Raw genomic sequence first — 18641 nt, forward strand, 5'->3', positions numbered from 1 at the left:
TAGCCCGGGTAATGGGATGAATCGGGCCATCTTGGAAAATCTGTCAACTATTACCCATATGGTGTTATACTCTTGAGATTTGGGTAAGTCGCAGATAAAGTCCATTGAAATGTGAGTCCAGGGACGAGATGGGATGGACAGAGGATGAAGCTGGCCGGCTGGAGCTTGTCGGGACACTTTGTGCTGTGCACACTCTGGACATGAGCCCACAAACTCCTTCACTTCCTTGCCAATCTGCAGCCACCAATACGTACGGACTCCATTGCTTTCCTTGATCTCAGAATCTACAGAGGGAATGATAACAATATAGAAACAGAGCTCTACAGAAAGAGCACTTCGACAAATAGCTTACTCCACCAGACAAGCTCTCATTTCCCGCCCACCATCGAAAATATACCAAAAGGGGAATTCCTCCGCCTGAGACGTAATTGTTCAGATGACAAGATCTACAAACTCAAAAGTCAAGAACTCACGATAAGACTGAGAGAGAGGGGATATAGCCACAACTCAACTAAAAAAGCACAGAGGTTCATACAGACTATGAAAAGAGAAACTCTCATCTTCCAACCACCCAAAACAGCGAAAATAGCAGGGGACGCACAGATCAGATTTGTCGGGAACTTCAATGAAAATTGGAGAGATATAAAGAAAATCATACAAACACACTGGCACATTTTGAAATCTGACCCTGACCTATCTGAACATCTAGATGACAAAGTGTCAATGAGTTGGAGGAGATCTCCCAATCTTAGGGATCACCTAGTCAGCAGTCATTTCACACGGACCAAACCCAGACCCCCAACCATCACTGGATCATTCCCATGCGGGACATGCAAAGCATGTGAATACATGCCGAAAACCAAAGAAGTGGAGGACAGGTATGGCAACAAAACAAAAATCAGGGACTACATTAATTGTAGAAGCCAAGGAGTCATATACTGTATCTCCTGCGACTGTGGGGCAAGATACGTAGGGATGACATCAAGGATGCTTAAACAACGCATACTGGAGCATTTGGGAACAATAAGGAACGCTGAACAGGATCGTAAGAAAATGAAACAACTCACGACTGTAGCAAAACATTTCCACTTTAAACATAAGGGCAACACCAGCACTTTTAAAGCATTTGGCCTGGAGAAAATACATCTCGGAATAAGAGGGGGGGACCTCACACAAGAACTATTAAAACGAGAAAGCCTCTGGACATTCGAACTTGGAACCTTGGCACCAGGAGGACTTAATGAACACATCAATTATAGTGTCTTCATTTAAAATGACTCTCCTACAACCCAATCTCTACAACACAAAAAAATTTTTTATCTACAGCTACCCCAATAACAACCCTGACCACCATCAGTTAATCTTTCAGTAACCTCACTTACACAGCCAATCTATTTTAAATATCTCGCCCACAACCATGCTAGACATGCACTATACAACACCCATTCCCAGCCAATAACACCCATACCACACCCCCCAGGAAGCAATCAACACACGTCATGTTTATATGATTTGGTTTTACATCACCTTATCACAGGACACACTCCTATATATAAAAAATTTTTCTCACCATCACATACTGTAAACACTTATGATTTCTCAATCATAATTATCACTACAACACTTCAAAACATCATCCCCCACACAGGGCAAACAGGCAACAGGCATAGACCAACCCGTATATTACCCCAACATCACCACCCCAAATTGAATTATCTAGATCTTTTTTAGCACAGATTAACTATATATGGCAACAGGCAGGGACCAACTCAAAAACCTTATTTAAACATCTCTGCTTAGAATTTTATTAATTTCATTATAATTCAAAACACGTTAATCTACAGCAGAACTTAAGATTATACATAATATATGTTACCCTTAACAACCAAGCAGGTCACAACTGTGTCCACAGCCCCTCAAACCCTTCAGCATTCCCATTACTTCTGGGTGCCGGCACGATAACAAACATAATAAAGGTTATTCAAGCCCTCAGTAGTATGGATACAATAATCAACCACACCGCCAACAACTATCCCCCGGACACAGACCAAGATACGAGACCCCTACGGCGAAATTTAAGATTATATATAATTTATGTTACCCATAACAACCATGCAGGTCACAACCGTGTCCACAGCCCCTCAAACCTTGGGTGCCGGCACGATAATAAGCATAATAAAAATAGTTATCCAAGCTCTTAGCAGTATACAATCAACTTACCACACCGCTAACAATTATCCCCCAGACACAGCCCATGATACGTGACCCCTAGAGACAGATAAACTTGAACTCTGTCTCCACAGTCTTTCGGACAAATCTCCTCCTGAGGGAAGCCCTGCTACCCGGGACCTCCCACTATAATGACAGTAGGAACCCGGCATCATCATGGCTAATCGTCATCAGTGACGATTAGCCAATTACCGTCCCACACGTCACGGGGGAAGCCCCGCTACCCAAGACCTCCCACTACGGAGATAGTGGAACTCCACACCACCGAGGCTGACGTCATGAATGACGATCAGCCAGTCACCGTTTCACACCCCACAGGGGAGTTAACTCCCAAGGGGTATATGAGAAGACGTTACTTGCCTCACGGTACTTGATGTGATCAAGCCGTTGAAGGCGAAACGCGCGTCATCCTCCACACTGCTCGTCGGCGCCGACGGGACAGTGTAAACTAGACTGTCAGGCAATTCAGCTGCACACCAGAGGACCCTGCCTACGAACGAAGGAGCCATGCTCTATTGAGCCCACAGGAACCCGTGAATAGAGACCCAGCATTGGGAAAGGGAATTCTTCTCCCCTCTCTCTCCACACCAGGCACTCTCCTTCAGACAGGTACTCCACCGCTCTCTCCTGGCTGATTGACACAAACTGCCATGCTCTGTTGTTTAAACAACATGGCAGCAGTTGTTACCTAACAGCAATAGCAGAAGCGGTGTACTTTACTTATTCCACACCACACGGAGAACCTGCGCTTCTCCTCTCTCATTACTAAAGTCCGCTGCAGGAGCAAGACTTTCTTAAAAGCAGAAGGTGGCACCTGTTTTCCGTGTGGGCTACTTTAAATATCTTTTCTCACACCAATATTATTATAAAAGAATCTATACTTCCTCATCTCCAACACTCTCTCATTGGCAAAACTGTGTGGTCTGCTGCATTGCAATGTTAATCTGACAACAAGGCAATTTTCCCACAGTTCACCCAACAGCAGAAGTGCTATTAATCTATCTCTCTCTGACCTTATGGCACAGAGAAGGACTTTCTCATCCTGAGCCCAATGCACGTTTGCAAGACTCAGTGAAAACAGAGATCCAATCTGACTCGCCAGAAGGTCAATATTGTGTGATCAGGAATCTGCACATACATTTTGGGCACAAACGATTGCAACAATTTATTGTACAGTGTATAGTGTGGATAGGTTTGTTGCAATAATCTATTGACTCCTACCAATACAACCGTGAAATACTGCCCTGCTTATTCCTCTTTGTGACATAGCAATCTGCACATACTTACTTGGATACAATCTATTGTAACAATTAAATGCATAGAGCTGAGTGTGGATGGGTCTTTTTGCAACAACTGGTAAATTTGTAGAGCTCAGACTGAATGTAGTTCTATTGCAAGCTCTCTACTGTGACACTGCAAACAACCGATCCCCGTTCTATGATATAGGATTGTGGGCAAGAAGGTTGCACTGTGACAATAACCAGAAATCTGCACAAACCTAATTTTTGATACAATTCATTACATTGCACAGAACAGAGTATGGAGAGGATGTTTTTCAACAATATGTGGTAACGGCTCACTGCACTAAGCAGAGTGTGAACTGATTAGATGCATTTGTGATAACAACCAGAAATCTGCACAACTTGTTGGATACAATTTATTGTAACAATTTATTGCACAAAGCGGAGTGTAGATTGAACGTAATGCAACAATCTGTGGTAAAGGCTTAGTACATAGATCAGAGTGTGAACAATTTGGATGTAACTTATTGCAAGACCTCTATCAACACAACTGTGAGATATTAGCCTATTTATACTCTGTGTGACATAGCAAACCAGCAATCCCCTTTTTTCTACGTAGAACTGTGGGCTAAAAGATTGCTGTGTGATAAGAAAATCCGAGTGTATACCAAAAACACCTGGTATTATAAACTTATCAACCTGCAGCCAGCTTACCAACAATTGCAGTAATGCTCAAAATCCGATTGTACATCCTCTCAACTACTGTATAATAATATCATTATATATTGTGTGTGAAAATTTGATATCTTGAACTTTTTTTGAATTAAGTGTGCAAGCACAGTCTAGATAGGGAAATCTTTTCCCCATAAATAACCCACAATAACCCTTCAGACGATTCCTAGCCGATATAGCAATTAGCTCTGCTAGGCACATCTCTTTATTGTACGTTCTGATACAGAACTCACTCTGCATAGCATATTATTAAAAGCTCACTGCAGAATTTATGTTATTTGTCCTTTTTTGTTTGATGTTTGTTTGTTTGACATGTATGTTCGCCTTATCTTAAATAATCTTAAATAAAAGTTACATTTTAATTCAGAATCAGAAAACAAAGAGTGCCCCACTAAAAGAGTCCACTTTCCCTTCTCCCCCTCATTGCATACAATCGGACTCAGGGGAGCACCACCAACACACATAGACCACTTACCCCGCATAGGGACACCACGTCTAACAAAAGTTGGTATTAGGCAACTCAGGCCGAACCCCCACCGGAGTGGCGAAAGGGGTCTCTCTTGACCCAATTCACACTCAGTGGGCAATACCTAGTGCGGCTCTCAACCCCCCGTTCTCTCAACAAGTAAAGAGTGGCAGTACAGATACATAACAGGCATATAGATATACACTAGATGCACCCGGGGGGAGGGGGGGGAGGGGGGTGTGGACAAGGACAGGGGAGACACAGGGAACACATTTTGGCAGAGCACAGCACCCAGGCAGCCATCAGCGGTGCCACTTGGTCATAGCAATGGCCATATAAGTAACAAGTAAAACAGTGACAGTACAGATATCCATCCGCAGTGCAGTCCTGCTTGTCAGGTCTGGGGTCTGTTGTGTTCCCGACCCTGACCGTGGTGGACCAGTGGAGGGCGCTGTGTATCGGAAGGCTGGAGGCCTGATGAATGACATGCACGGAAGCAAGGCCTTGCGTACCAGAGTGTTGGCGGAGACCACAAACAGAGGCGCGGAGTCTAACCTGCCAGCGGTATTCACCAGGGACCCCCGCAAGGGGATATAGACTTCGCTGCGTCTGACAGGCAGGTCGCGGCCCTCTGCCCTGGCCCTCTGGACGTAGGCTGAGAGTAGTAATGTCACTGGAGACACGGGTAGGTGAAACAGTCTCTGGAAGGCACAGTGAGAAAGTGTCAACACTGATGTCGACAGCGGGGTCGATGGGATCACTCAACTGCACGATGGTAACTGCAGGAGGTTTCTGGAGATGGTATGCCAGGTGAGAATGGTAACAGGAATAGTTACTCGACTGCAGAGTGGAATGGCAGGAGTCTTCTGGAGATGACAAACCAGGTAGTACTGTAGATACTGCGAGAGGTACACGGGGAGACCGGATAACCAGGAGCCTTTGGAAACAGCTGAACACAGGAGGTACTGAGGTCAGATGAACACATATTCAAGGCGATGACTGAGAGTTAGAGGCCGGAATATATCCCCCTCGCTGAGTACTGATTGGCTAGCTGCAGCAGCACCAATCAGTACAGGGAAAGAGTGAGCATACCTGAGAGGTATGCAGGTGTGTGGGTCAGAGGTTACCCTGGCTGAGCAGCGGGATTGGACCCTCTGGTCAGCTGAGCGCATGTGTCATGGCGGCGCCCATGACGCGCGGAGTCCAGCGTGCCGGCATGTCGATTACACGGGTCAGCACCAGCCAAACATGGACATCTCGCCAGACACTGACAGCGACCAGAGGCCTTACTCTCAACGCTGACCACCGGGAAGGTAATGGACGTGGTCTCAGACGGGGCTGAGACCCACGGTTTGTGACAGTACCCCCCCCTTTTAGGGTGGGCACCGAACACCCTTTAGGCTTGGACGGGTTCTCTTCATGGAACACTTTGAGTAAACGGGGGGCATGCACATCTTCTGCATCTGCCCAACTCCTCTCCTCAGGACCATATCCTCTCCAATCAATGAGGTACTGGAGACGCCCATACCTCCGACGAGAATCAACAATTTTGTTTATCTCGAATTCTACTCCCCTGCTGGTTCGAACTTTGGGTAATGATGGTGAGGAAGTATGGAAGCGATTCAGGATGAGAGGACGTAACAAAGAGATGTGGAATGAGTTGGGAATGCGTAAAGATTTGGGTAACTTCAATTTATATGCCACAGGGTTGATCCTTTGTAGAACAGTGTAAGGACCGATAAATCTGGGAGCAAATTTCATAGAGGGGACTCTTAGGGCCTTATTTTGGTTCATTCTTTCTGACAAAATCCTTCTTAGATGGGCAAAACCATGTGCACTGCAGGTGGGGCAGATGTAACTTGTGCAGAGAGAATTAGATTTGGGTGGGGTTTTACTTCAAAGTGAGATCTATATTGCAGTGTAAAAATAAAGCAGCCAGTATTTACCCTGCACAGAAACAAAATTACTCACCCAAATCTAATTCTCTCTGCACATGTTACATCTGCCCCCCCTGCAGTGCACATGGTTTTGCCCATCTAAGAAGGATTTTGTCAGAAAGAATGAACCAAAATAAGGCCCATAGTCTGAGATTTCTTGTGGAAAGCCAAACTCTATCCCCTGGACGCAACTCAGGGACAGCTCTTCTCTTGCGATCTGCAAAGAATTTGTACCTTGTTGAAGCTTTCTTGATGTTGGAATGAACCTCTCGCCAGATTTGAGAGAAATGGTTAACGGCTGCTGCGGCTGCAGGTACATCTATTGCAGGCAAAGCTTCAAAATTGGGGGCCCGGGGATTTTGTCCGTAGACTATAAAGAAAGGGGAATGACCAGTGGTAGTGTGGTACCTGAAGTTATGAGCAAATTCTGCCCACGGGAGGAGTCTCGACCAGTCATCTTGAGAGGATGATATATAAAGACGTAGGAAGGTCTCCAGATCCTGGTTCACTCTTTCTGTCTGACCGTTGGACTGGGGATGATAGCCTGAGGAAAACTTTAATTTAATTTGGAATGCATCAGACAGGGCTCTCCAAAATCGTGCTACAAATTGTACCCCACAACCGGACACAATTTCATTAGGCAAGCCATGACTTTTGAAGATATGTTGTACAAACAGCTGAGCCAGAGTGGGAGCGGATGGTAGCCCGGGTAATGGGATGAATCGGGCCATCTTGGAAAATCTGTCAACTATTACCCATATGGTGTTATACTCTTGAGATTTGGGTAAGTCGCAGATAAAGTCCATTGAAATGTGAGTCCAGGGACGAGATGGGATGGACAGAGGATGAAGCTGGCCGGCTGGAGCTTGTCGGGACACTTTGTGCTGTGCACACTCTGGACATGAGCCCACAAACTCCTTCACTTCCTTGCCAATCTGCAGCCACCAATAGGATCTCTGAAGAATTTTTAATGTCCACTGGGCGCCAGGATGCCCAGAGAATAACGACTTGTGTGCCCAGGAGAGAAGCTTCTGACGCAGTTCAGTGGGGACGAAGATTTTACCAGGAGGAGGCACAGGCGACACTTGCGTGGGAGCAAAGGCGATGGGGTCAAGAATGGGCCGATTCTCCTGCAGGTCAGAATCGTCTTGCATGGAACGAGATAAAGCATCAGCTTTCACATTCTGAGTGCCTGGGCGGTATAATAACTTGAAAGAGAAATGAGAGAAAAACAAGGACCAACGAGCCTGTCGAGGATTCATACACTGGGCAGACTGGAGGTATAACAGGTTTTTATGATCTGTGAAGATCGTCACGGGGAACTTGGCACCTTCTAAAAGATATCTCCATTCTTCGAGGGACAATTTGATGGCCAGTAATTCTTGGTCTCCAATGGAGTAATTTCTTTCTGCTGGAAGAAACTTGCGAGAGAAGAACCCACAGGGGTGGAGTTTTTCATCACTGTTCTTTAAGGATAGTACAGCACCGACTCCTATGTGAGAGGCATCTACCTCAAGAAAAAAGGGTTTGTCGACATCAGGCTGGGACAGGATAGGAGCAGTGACAAAGGCTTGCTTTAAAAACTGGAAGGCTGCGACGGCTTCTGAAGGCCAGCTGGCTGGATTAGCCCCCTTCTTGGTGAGTGCGGTGATGGGTGCAATCAGCGTGGAGAAGCCTCGAATGAATTTCCTGTAATAGTTGGAAAACCCTATAAAGCGTTGGACTGCTTTGAGGGAAGTGGGTTGTGACCACCCATTAATAGCCTCCAACTTCTCTGGATCCATACGTAAGTCAAAACCAGAAATGATGTAACCCAGGAAGGGCACGGAAGGAACTTTGAAGGTACATTTGGAAATCTTGCCATACAGTTTGTTTCGGTGAAGACGAGACAATACTTCCTTGACCTAAGTTTGATGAGAGGATAAGTCTTTTGAAAAAATGAGGATGTCATCGAGGTATACCACAAGACAAACGTAGAGCATGTCCCTGAAGACCTCATTTACAAATTGCTGGAATACTGCTGGGGCATTACAAAGGCCGAAAGGCATTACCAGGTACTCGTAATGACCATCCCGGGTGTTAAATGCGGTCTTCCACTCGTCACCTTCACGAATTCTTATCAAGTTGTATGCCCCACGGAGATCCAATTTGGTGACGATTCGGGCACCTCTCACTCGGTCAAAAAGTTCGGTAATTAACGGAAGCGGGTAACTGTTCTTGACTGTGATATTGTTTAACCCCCGGTAATCGATGCACGGGCGAAGGCCTCCATCTTTTTTCTTTACGAAAAAGAAACCTGCGCCTGCTGGGGAACTTGAGCGCCGGATGAAGCCTTTCTGAAGATTCTCCTGTATGTATGTAGACATGGCTTGGGTCTCAGGAACGGACAATGGATAAGTTCGACCTTTAGGAGGGAATTTCCCTGGGAGGAGATCAATTTTACAGTCCCAATTACGATGAGGAGGAAGAGTATCAGCAGACTGCTCGCAGAATACATCAGTGAATTCACTGTAGACTTCAGGGAGCCCAGGAAGAATTTTTACATTGGCTGAACGAGTGGGTACCACTGACTTGATACATTGCTGTTGGCAATGAGAACTCCATTGCTCGATCTGTAGCGTCTTCCAATTGATGTTGGGATTATGAAGACGAAACAGGGGAAGACCGAGGACGATTTCATAAGAAGATTTGGGAATGACGAGAAATTTGATCTGCTCCTGATGCAGCATGCCGACTCTAAGGGTGAGGAGGCTGGTACAGAAACGAACCTCACTGCCTGGGATTCTGCTGCCGTCAACTGCTGTAACAGCCAGATGTGGAACTAATGGTTCCATTGGAATCCTCAGTTTAGTAACCAGGTCTTGAGAAATGAAATTCCTGGCTGAACCGGAATCTGCCAAGGCGGTGCTGGAATGGGCACCGGCAGGGGTATCCAAAGATACGGGCAAAACAAGGTCATATTCTGGAGGAGATTTCGCCACTTGACCCAACCTGACTCCTCCCTTACAGGTTAGGCTCGGTCGTTTCCCGAACGCTCGGGACAATTGTTAATGAAATGGCTAGGAGCAGCACAATATATGCACAGACGATTGCGCTGCCTGCGGGTACGTTCTTCGGGAGTCAGTCGTGATCTACCCACTTGCATTTGTTCTTCACGTGTAGGAGACTCAGAACGAATCTTGGGGGAAACTTTGGGAATTAACTTCTTGTGTTTTTCTAGTCCTCTCTCGCGAAGACGTAGATCAATCTTGACACAGAGAGATATAAGATCTTCCAATTGGTCAGGAAGATCGCGAGATGCCAACTCATCTTTAATCCGGTCAGAGACTCCTAACCAGAAGGCAGCTGTCAGGGCTTCATTGTTCCACTGTAATTCAGACGCGAGAGTTTGAAAGTGGATTACATACTGCCCCATGGGGCGGGACCCTTGCTTAATCTGGAGGATGTCGGTAGCTGCTGACACGGGTCGACCTGGCAAGTCGAATATGCGGCGGAAGGTCTGGATGAATTGGTCATAGTCTGCCAGCAGAGGATCTGCTCTTTCCCATAAGGGAGATACCCACTTCAGGGCAGAACCAGTCAATAACGACACCATGTATGCAATTTTGATTCTGGCCGTAGGAAAGTTATGAGGGATCAATTCGAACTGAATTTGGCACTGGTTGATAAACCCTCTGCAGGTCTTGGGGTCACCATCGTATTTGGTGGGTGCTGGCAGGTGGAGACGAGAAGGTAGAGCTGGTGTTGCTGAACCTACGGGAGAGGTTGACACAGAAGTTGACAGGGACTGTTGCAGGGTGTCCAACCGACTGGACACATCCTGTAGGAATTTAATCACCTGCTGCTGAGTAGCTTCTTGGGTCTCCATTCTGGCAGCAACATTTTGAAGAACCGCTGGTCCCACACTTGGGTCTTGAGCCGAGTCCATCGGCCTTGAATATACTGTCAGGTCTGGGGTCTGTTGTGTTCCCGACCCTGACCGTGGTGGACCAGTGGAGGGCGCTGTGTATCGGAAGGCTGGAGGCCTGATGAATGACATGCACGGAAGCAAGGCCTTGCGTACCAGAGTGTTGGCGGAGACCACAAACAGAGGCGCGGAGTCTAACCTGCCAGCGGTATTCACCAGGGACCCCCGCAAGGGGATATAGACTTCGCTGCGTCTGACAGGCAGGTCGCGGCCCTCTGCCCTGGCCCTCTGGACGTAGGCTGAGAGTAGTAATGTCACTGGAGACACGGGTAGGTGAAACAGTCTCTGGAAGGCACAGTGAGAAAGTGTCAACACTGATGTCGACAGCGGGGTCGATGGGATCACTCAACTGCACGATGGTAACTGCAGGAGGTTTCTGGAGATGGTATGCCAGGTGAGAATGGTAACAGGAATAGTTACTCGACTGCAGAGTGGAATGGCAGGAGTCTTCTGGAGATGACAAACCAGGTAGTACTGTAGATACTGCGAGAGGTACACGGGGAGACCGGATAACCAGGAGCCTTTGGAAACAGCTGAACACAGGAGGTACTGAGGTCAGATGAACACATATTCAAGGCGATGACTGAGAGTTAGAGGCCGGAATATATCCCCCTCGCTGAGTACTGATTGGCTAGCTGCAGCAGCACCAATCAGTACAGGGAAAGAGTGAGCATACCTGAGAGGTATGCAGGTGTGTGGGTCAGAGGTTACCCTGGCTGAGCAGCGGGATTGGACCCTCTGGTCAGCTGAGCGCATGTGTCATGGCGGCGCCCATGACGCGCGGAGTCCAGCGTGCCGGCATGTCGATTACACGGGTCAGCACCAGCCAAACATGGGACATCTCGCCAGACACTGACAGCGACCAGAGGCCTTACTCTCAACGCTGACCACCGGGAAGGTAAGGGACGTGGTCTCTCTCAGACGGGGCTGAGACCCACGGTTTGTGACACTGCTGCTGCGCCACAGCCAGGGCTGGTGCTAGGGTGTTTAACGTCCTCCTGCAAACTTAAAATTTTCGCTCTCTCATACTTTACAAAGGGACCTCGCACACAAATAAAATACATGTGGCCTCTCAAGGAAGGGCCATGGCCACACAATAGTACTCCTATTTCATATTACGCCGCACAGTAGCAGCATCTTTTTCACATTATACAGCACCAGTGCCATAATTAGACATTTTGATGCACTGTGCCAGAAAGTGAATTAGTGACTGCCCCATACCACAGTGAGAACAGGGAGAGTGCGGGGCATAGGCGTGCACAAAAAATTTGGGCATGGCATCATGGGAAAGGGGCATGGCGACCATAATGCTCATAACACATTATGGCAAATGCGGTAATGCCTATTACACATTATGCCTCACAGCAATGTCTATTACACATCATGCCACACATTGTGATGTGCTTACACATTATGCCACACACTGTAATACCCATTACACATTATGCCACACACCATAATGCTCCTTGCACAATATAATGCACACTTCAATGCCCGTATGACATTATGCCACACATTATATTATTAAATAAAATAGCGGCGGTGTAAAAAAAAAAGATACTGACAAGATGGATAGAAAAAACACATACCCCATTAATGTTAATGTTCCCAAGACTCCAACATATATTCCAACTAGACTTGGCAGAAGGTACCCTAAATAAAGAAAAAGAGGGGAAAAAATGTAGAGATATGGGAGCCCTATATAAGAAAGGTATATAGAGAAACTAAAGAAGCATAAAAAAAATGCTTTGAAACAACATTATGGTATGAAATAGAAAGAGCAACCAATGATAATACTCCATTCTAAAATTAGACCCATTCTGAAATTGAGTTTTAAACTTGGAAAAGAAAACTTTTAAAGATTACATAAGAGTAAGGTTATTAAAAAGCCAGAGAAATGATGTGCTGATATACTTAACAGACTATAAACATTCTCTGCCAGTGGTCATGGACCTTATTGAAAGATACGGTGAATATTCAGGCTTCAGCATCAATAAGGCCAAGTCCTCTATCTGCTATGCCTCCGGGCGAGATAACCACTCTCCTCTCCCTCCACTTACCCTAAAATGGGCAGAAACCTTCAAATACTTGGGGATCTGGGTGAGTAAAGACCCGAAGGAATATGTCCCCTTGAATATTCAGCCAGTGGTTAAGTGGATGGAGGGTAAATTTAAATCCTGGGGTAGACTGCCAGTAACGGTTTCCGGCAGGGTGGGCCTGGTAAAGATGATCGTCCTGCCAAAACTATTATACATAATACATCAATCTCCGATATTTTTGCCGCGGTCGCTCTTCCGGAAACTGAATAGTATGCTCTCCTTCTTCGTGTGGAATAATGCCCGCCCGAAGATATTACTGGATAATCTGATGCGAGACAGGGGAGAGGGGGGTCTGGGGTTACCAGACCTTAGGAGATACTATCTAGCTACACAATTAACCCAAATGAGACCTTGGCTGGTGGAAGAGGAGGGGAGTGAACTGGTCAGAGAATTGGTGGCATATACAGGTTGCGCCAGCAGCCCTTTGGGTAGACTACTACAGGGCCACACTGAGATAGCGGACCCACCCCTGCTCACCCAAGCTGTCAGGGTATGGCAGGAAGTACACAGGAAGGGAGAAAGCAATGTTATTGATGAGGAGCACCCGGTGGATGATGGAATAACATTTACCGAGTTGGTAGAACTCCAGATCAAAAAAGTCTGGGTACCCTATTCGGTTAAGACCTTAAAACAACTATACAATAGGGAGGGTCTTAAATCCTTCCAACAGTTAGAGGAGGAGTACGCGGTCCCCCGGACACACTTCCTTTAGATATCTACAGATCAGACAGGCCCTGGAGGCACAGTTCCCCAACGGCCCCCCAGAGTTCGGTGAGTCAGCAATTAAGAAAATGATAAAAAGAGGGGACAAAAGAAAGCTGGTTTCAAGGTTATATAAATGTATGGGAAAGATAAAATATCTAGACCAGTTGGAAGGGCTAAAGGGGAAATGGGAGGAAGATGTAGGGACTATTAGCGAGGAAGACTGGAAAGTAGCAATGCGAGCAATCCCGAGGGCCACTAATGGGATCCGGACGCAGCAGGTTCAATTATTTATCTTTTATAGATCATACATGACCTCATTAAGAATGGCTAAATTTAAGGCGAGTACATCAGAGGAATGCCCGAAGTGTAGAAAGGAACCTGGGACGTTCTTTCATCTTTTATGGGAGTGCCACGTGGTCCATACCTTCTGGCAAAAGGTTAGGGACATAATAGAAAACACGGGCGTCCCAGGCGATATTCTCACGGTCAGAGGGTGTATCTTAAATATCCTGGAGGAAAACGGAGATATAATAAAGTGTACATTAATAGTATGTGTTCCCTGGCCAAAGTAATAGTGGCCAGACAATGGATGGATAGTAAGGCCCCAGATATTGGCAACTGGTTGGCCCTGGTTAACTACACAGTAATGCAGGAGAAACACCTATACATAAGGCGTAATAACGTGTATAAATATATACAGATATGGACCCCCTGGCTGACATCCATATACTTTAAAGCTAGTGAGCTATAATGGCTATCAACACAAAACACTTAATGTTAGTTTCACAGATGCACAAAAAAGAAATAGCAAAGAATAACTTTAAGCAGTAAGGAGCACTGACCGGTAAATAGGTTTAGATGATAGGAAGAAAAAAGAAAAAAAAAGGGGGGGGGGGGGGGGGCACAAAAAATTCCCTCTTTACGTAGTTTCTTTTTTTTTCTTTTTAGCCTCTGTTTTATTTCTTTTTTTTTTTTTTTTTTAATCACTTATATAAGTCACTAGAAAGAAAACACAAGTATAACGAAAATCACTAAAACCTAGGACACTCTAGCAGGCGAGACCGGATTTGGACAAACCTGTATAAGTATGCACAAATAGATCACTATGATAGATAATCACGACCCTTCTTGTGATTTCCGAGTTTCACCATCGATGTATCCATTGACGCAAATATTGCTGACACACATGAGGCCCAACATAGGAGGTTCCATATCTAGTGTATTAATACATTATCTTTAATCCACCCGAGCACTTACGATTTAACGATGACTCCGGATACCTGGGGTAAACTCCATACATGTTTTTTCGATATGTACTGTATAGTTAAATTCTGCACCTGCTGCGCTGACCAAAGTCCCAAAATGTGTGCTTTCTCTTTCTTCTCCGCTTATCTTATTGTCCCTGTACCCATTTCTGATTAGTGTTGAGTTGTCCCATTGGTATTTTATTAGTTAATCCTACACAGAGATATCTAGGACATGCCATAGCAGTACGTATTCAGCGACTACAGTGTGCTTTTGCTTCTTCTTAATCTTATCTTGCTATCCTTTACCCATTCTCTTTAATTATGTTGTCCCTCCTTATTGATATATTAAGTTACCTGCCGCATAGGAATCTGAGAGGCCGATGCAGTCCAGTTGATTCCCATTTGTATGATAGCAGTGAATCCTATACAGAGATTTCCAGGTCATGCTATAGGAATATGGATTTAATGATTATAGTGTGCTTTTTCTTCTTCTTAATCTTATCTTGCTATCCTTTACCCATTCTCTTTAATTATGTTGTACCTCCTTATTGACATATTTAGTTACCAGCCCCATATGAACTTGAGAGAGGCCGATGTAAATCAAGTTCTACAGTACGGGAGACCACATTATTAATGTACCTAAGGAACGAGGAATGTTGTTGTACCGGGTAGCAGTGGTCGAAGTGGAAATTTTGAAGTGGGGGTATGGAAATTTTGAAGTGGGGGTATGGAAAAGTAAAAAGTGAATATAGTGCGCACCTTCGGACACCCCCCTGTCCATCAACGTCCCCTGCCAGACTGCCCCGTTGTACAGGGGTATTTCAAAAGCACAATATGCGCTGCTGAGTGATCAGAGAGCATCCTGAGGGGGAAAAAAAAGTTTTTTTTTATCTTCAGATTAAAGTGGCGGTATGGCATACCCCCGTATACCGCCCCACTTCGACCACTGCCGGGTAGGGTAAATAGAGGAAATACACAAAAAAAAAAAAAAAAAGAGGGGGTAGTACAATGTATGTATGAATGGTGTAGTTGGTAAAGTGTCGATCCGGGTTAAGGAAGCAAGATGGAAATTAAGAGACAAAAAGACACAGAAGGCAACCAACGCACTGATAGTGGAATGTATTTGTATTTGAGTGTGTAGTAATGTTATGTCTGATGTTATGTATTAATGTATGAAAAGTCTGTCAATTTGCAAAATCAAATAAAAATTAAATTTAAAAAAAAAAAAAAAAGCCAGAGAAATAGAGGAACCTAGGCAATAATAAAATGAAGGATTTTATTAGTTTATGATTAAAATATAAAAGGGTTTTTGATACATATTGGTTTTGATATACATTATGCTATAATATTTATTGTTATAATTGATAATCTTCAATCTTGAACGCTTCTCTTCCAATATAATTTACTATCAGAGTTATATCAACAACAGACACAAAGAATGGTGGAGCGCTACATAAATAGGTTGGATCAATTGGGTATTACAATTTTTTTTTTCTTATTCTAGCATATAAGGTATATAACACTTAAAAAGCAATTGCATAAGGTATTATTAAAAATAGGTGTACACCCTGAAATGGACTACATAGGTAATTAGGCATAAATGCATATACACGTGGTATCTCACTTGTTCCCAGTGTTACTCTCCTGGTATAAGGATTTAGATTCTCCCACGCTCAACTGACGCGTTTCGTCATCCACAGAAAACTATAAATACTCACAATAACACTGGGTGAAAAGAAATAGTTTTTACCACTTAGTGCAGCTGGAGCCCCATTCGTGGCAATGGATGCGCAAGTGTGTGAGATCCCTGTCCTGGCTATGGGGGCACTGAGGTGGGTCGTTTCAGCAAACCGATGCTACAGATAACCATGGCTCAATCAGTACAACAAGGCACATATTTTCTATCTAGCCACAAGGTGGCAGTAGAGGATTATTTTTTGAAGACTCAATGGCACTGAAGGACTTTTTCTAAGTTTATGTAAAAACATACAAGGCACTTTATTAAAAAGCATGTTAAAAAAATTACAAGGTAACGTATAGAGTGTGTTAATAAAATACAGCATAAATAGGGGTATAGCTGGTAGAACTAAAATCAGCATCAGTACAGAAGTAGGTGTCAAAATTGTCGAGGAGACTGAAGATGTAGAGGAAGGGAAGAACAGGACAGGAGGACAGGTGAGGTAATGAGGTAGGGTGAGTACGTGAGGAAGGAGGACCCTACTCATAAGAGTTAACATACTAAAAGGAGGTGGGTGGACGAACGGAAAACAATAGGATAAGTAGGAACGGAGGGGAACGGAGGCCGGATAGGAGGATTAAAAGAGGTTAGGAGGAGGGATAGGCTAGTCGAAAAAAGTGGGTTTTGAGGGAGCGCTTGAAGGAGGTAAGGGAATCAGAAAGCCTGATGGGTGGCGGGAGGTTGTTCCAGTGCAGGGGGGCAGCGCGAGAGAAGTCTTGGACACGGGAGTGGGAGGAGGTGATTAGGTGAGAGCAGAGCCGGATTAACAATGGGCCTGATGGAGCTACAGCTCCAGGCCCACTCTCTTTGTAGCTGAGGGTCGGGGCTTTCCAACGAGCCCAGCCCCGCGTCTCTAGCCCCCCGGGAACCGGAGATACTGCCAGGCAAAGCTGGAACGTTTTCCCCATAGGATAACATGAGACCCACAAATTCCGACTCCCACCTGGTTCCAACGGCATCACAGAAGCTCAAGGTTGATCTCAGTCTAACCCAAATTGCTGGGCCTTCAATCTGATACCAGGCTGGTCCATATGGGTTCATTGGTTCTAGAGATATTTCGTGTAAACCGATTTTTTTTTTCATTTTTGAAATGTCATTTCATGGTTGTTCATGTTGTTTGAGGACAGATTTCTCTGGAACCAAATGGCCCAGTTTCACAGGACCAAATTCATTTGAAAATAATTTGAATCCCTCGTGTAAATGGGTCAGTTGGTTCCGAAGATATAGCTGGTTGTTTAAAGGGGGGAGGGTAGTTTCCTCTCCTCCTCACGCCAGAAAATGCAGGAACTAGGCTGGTGTAAAAGGGGCCAATCCGGGAATGTCCCTGCCTGATCCTGGGTCAATATTCCTGGGTAAATCCCTGCATTTTCTGGTGTGAAAGGGGTATTATATCAAATAGCTGAGACCTACATTGCTCTGAATACAGCCGGGCAGCCCCCTGCTCTCTGTCCGGCAGTCAGTGGCTGTCATTTCTGCCTGGCGGCGGCTGTCCCTCAGTTACCACAAGCATGTATTCCCCCTTGGCAATGAGCATGGAAACTTTGGCAATGAGCATGGAACCCCTGGCAATGAGCATATAGGTAAGCAGCACTTATGTAGCATCATTTTTAATAGGCATTATGGTGTTTGGCTTAATACGTAATGGACATTATGGTGTGTGGCTTAACATGTAATGGATATTATGGTGTAATTTTTAATGCACACCTTTGGCGCGCAATGCCCGTTTATGAATCATACTGTGCATTATTGCTCAATCTGTGTGGCATAACGTGAATTTTGACTCAATCCGTGAACCATAGTGTGAATTTTGGCTCAGTCAGTGTGAATTTTTTTCTCATTCCATGTGGCATAATGTGTAAGAGTATAAAGGGGTGTGTACAGTATAAAGGGGTTACTATTGTGTTGCATGATTTGTCTAAGGGATATATGGGGTCCGGTATGATATGCTGGCGGTCGAAATACCAACGCCGGACTCCCGACTGCCGCAATACCGACAAGGGGGGCTGTGGATCGCTCCCCCTTTTGGGTTCGCTGCACTCGCCAAGCAGAGGGCACGGTGCCTTGCTACGCTCGGCACACTATTTTATTCTGACTGGAGTGCCGCCTCACCCCGCAAGTATCTTAGGACATCGGCATCCTGCGGGTGCACCTTTGGATATCTCCCTGCATTTTTCCTATGTCAGCCCCCTGCTTTTTCCAGGCATATATAATTATTTGAAAGTATTTACAAAAATAGAGACACACCCATGAGCAGACCACCCAACCAGAACACTGGTCACG

This window comes from Crinia signifera, chromosome 12 (genome assembly GCF_055691185.1).
Source record: "Crinia signifera chromosome 12, ASM5569118v1, whole genome shotgun sequence".
Classification (NCBI taxonomy): domain Eukaryota; kingdom Metazoa; phylum Chordata; class Amphibia; order Anura; family Myobatrachidae; genus Crinia; species Crinia signifera.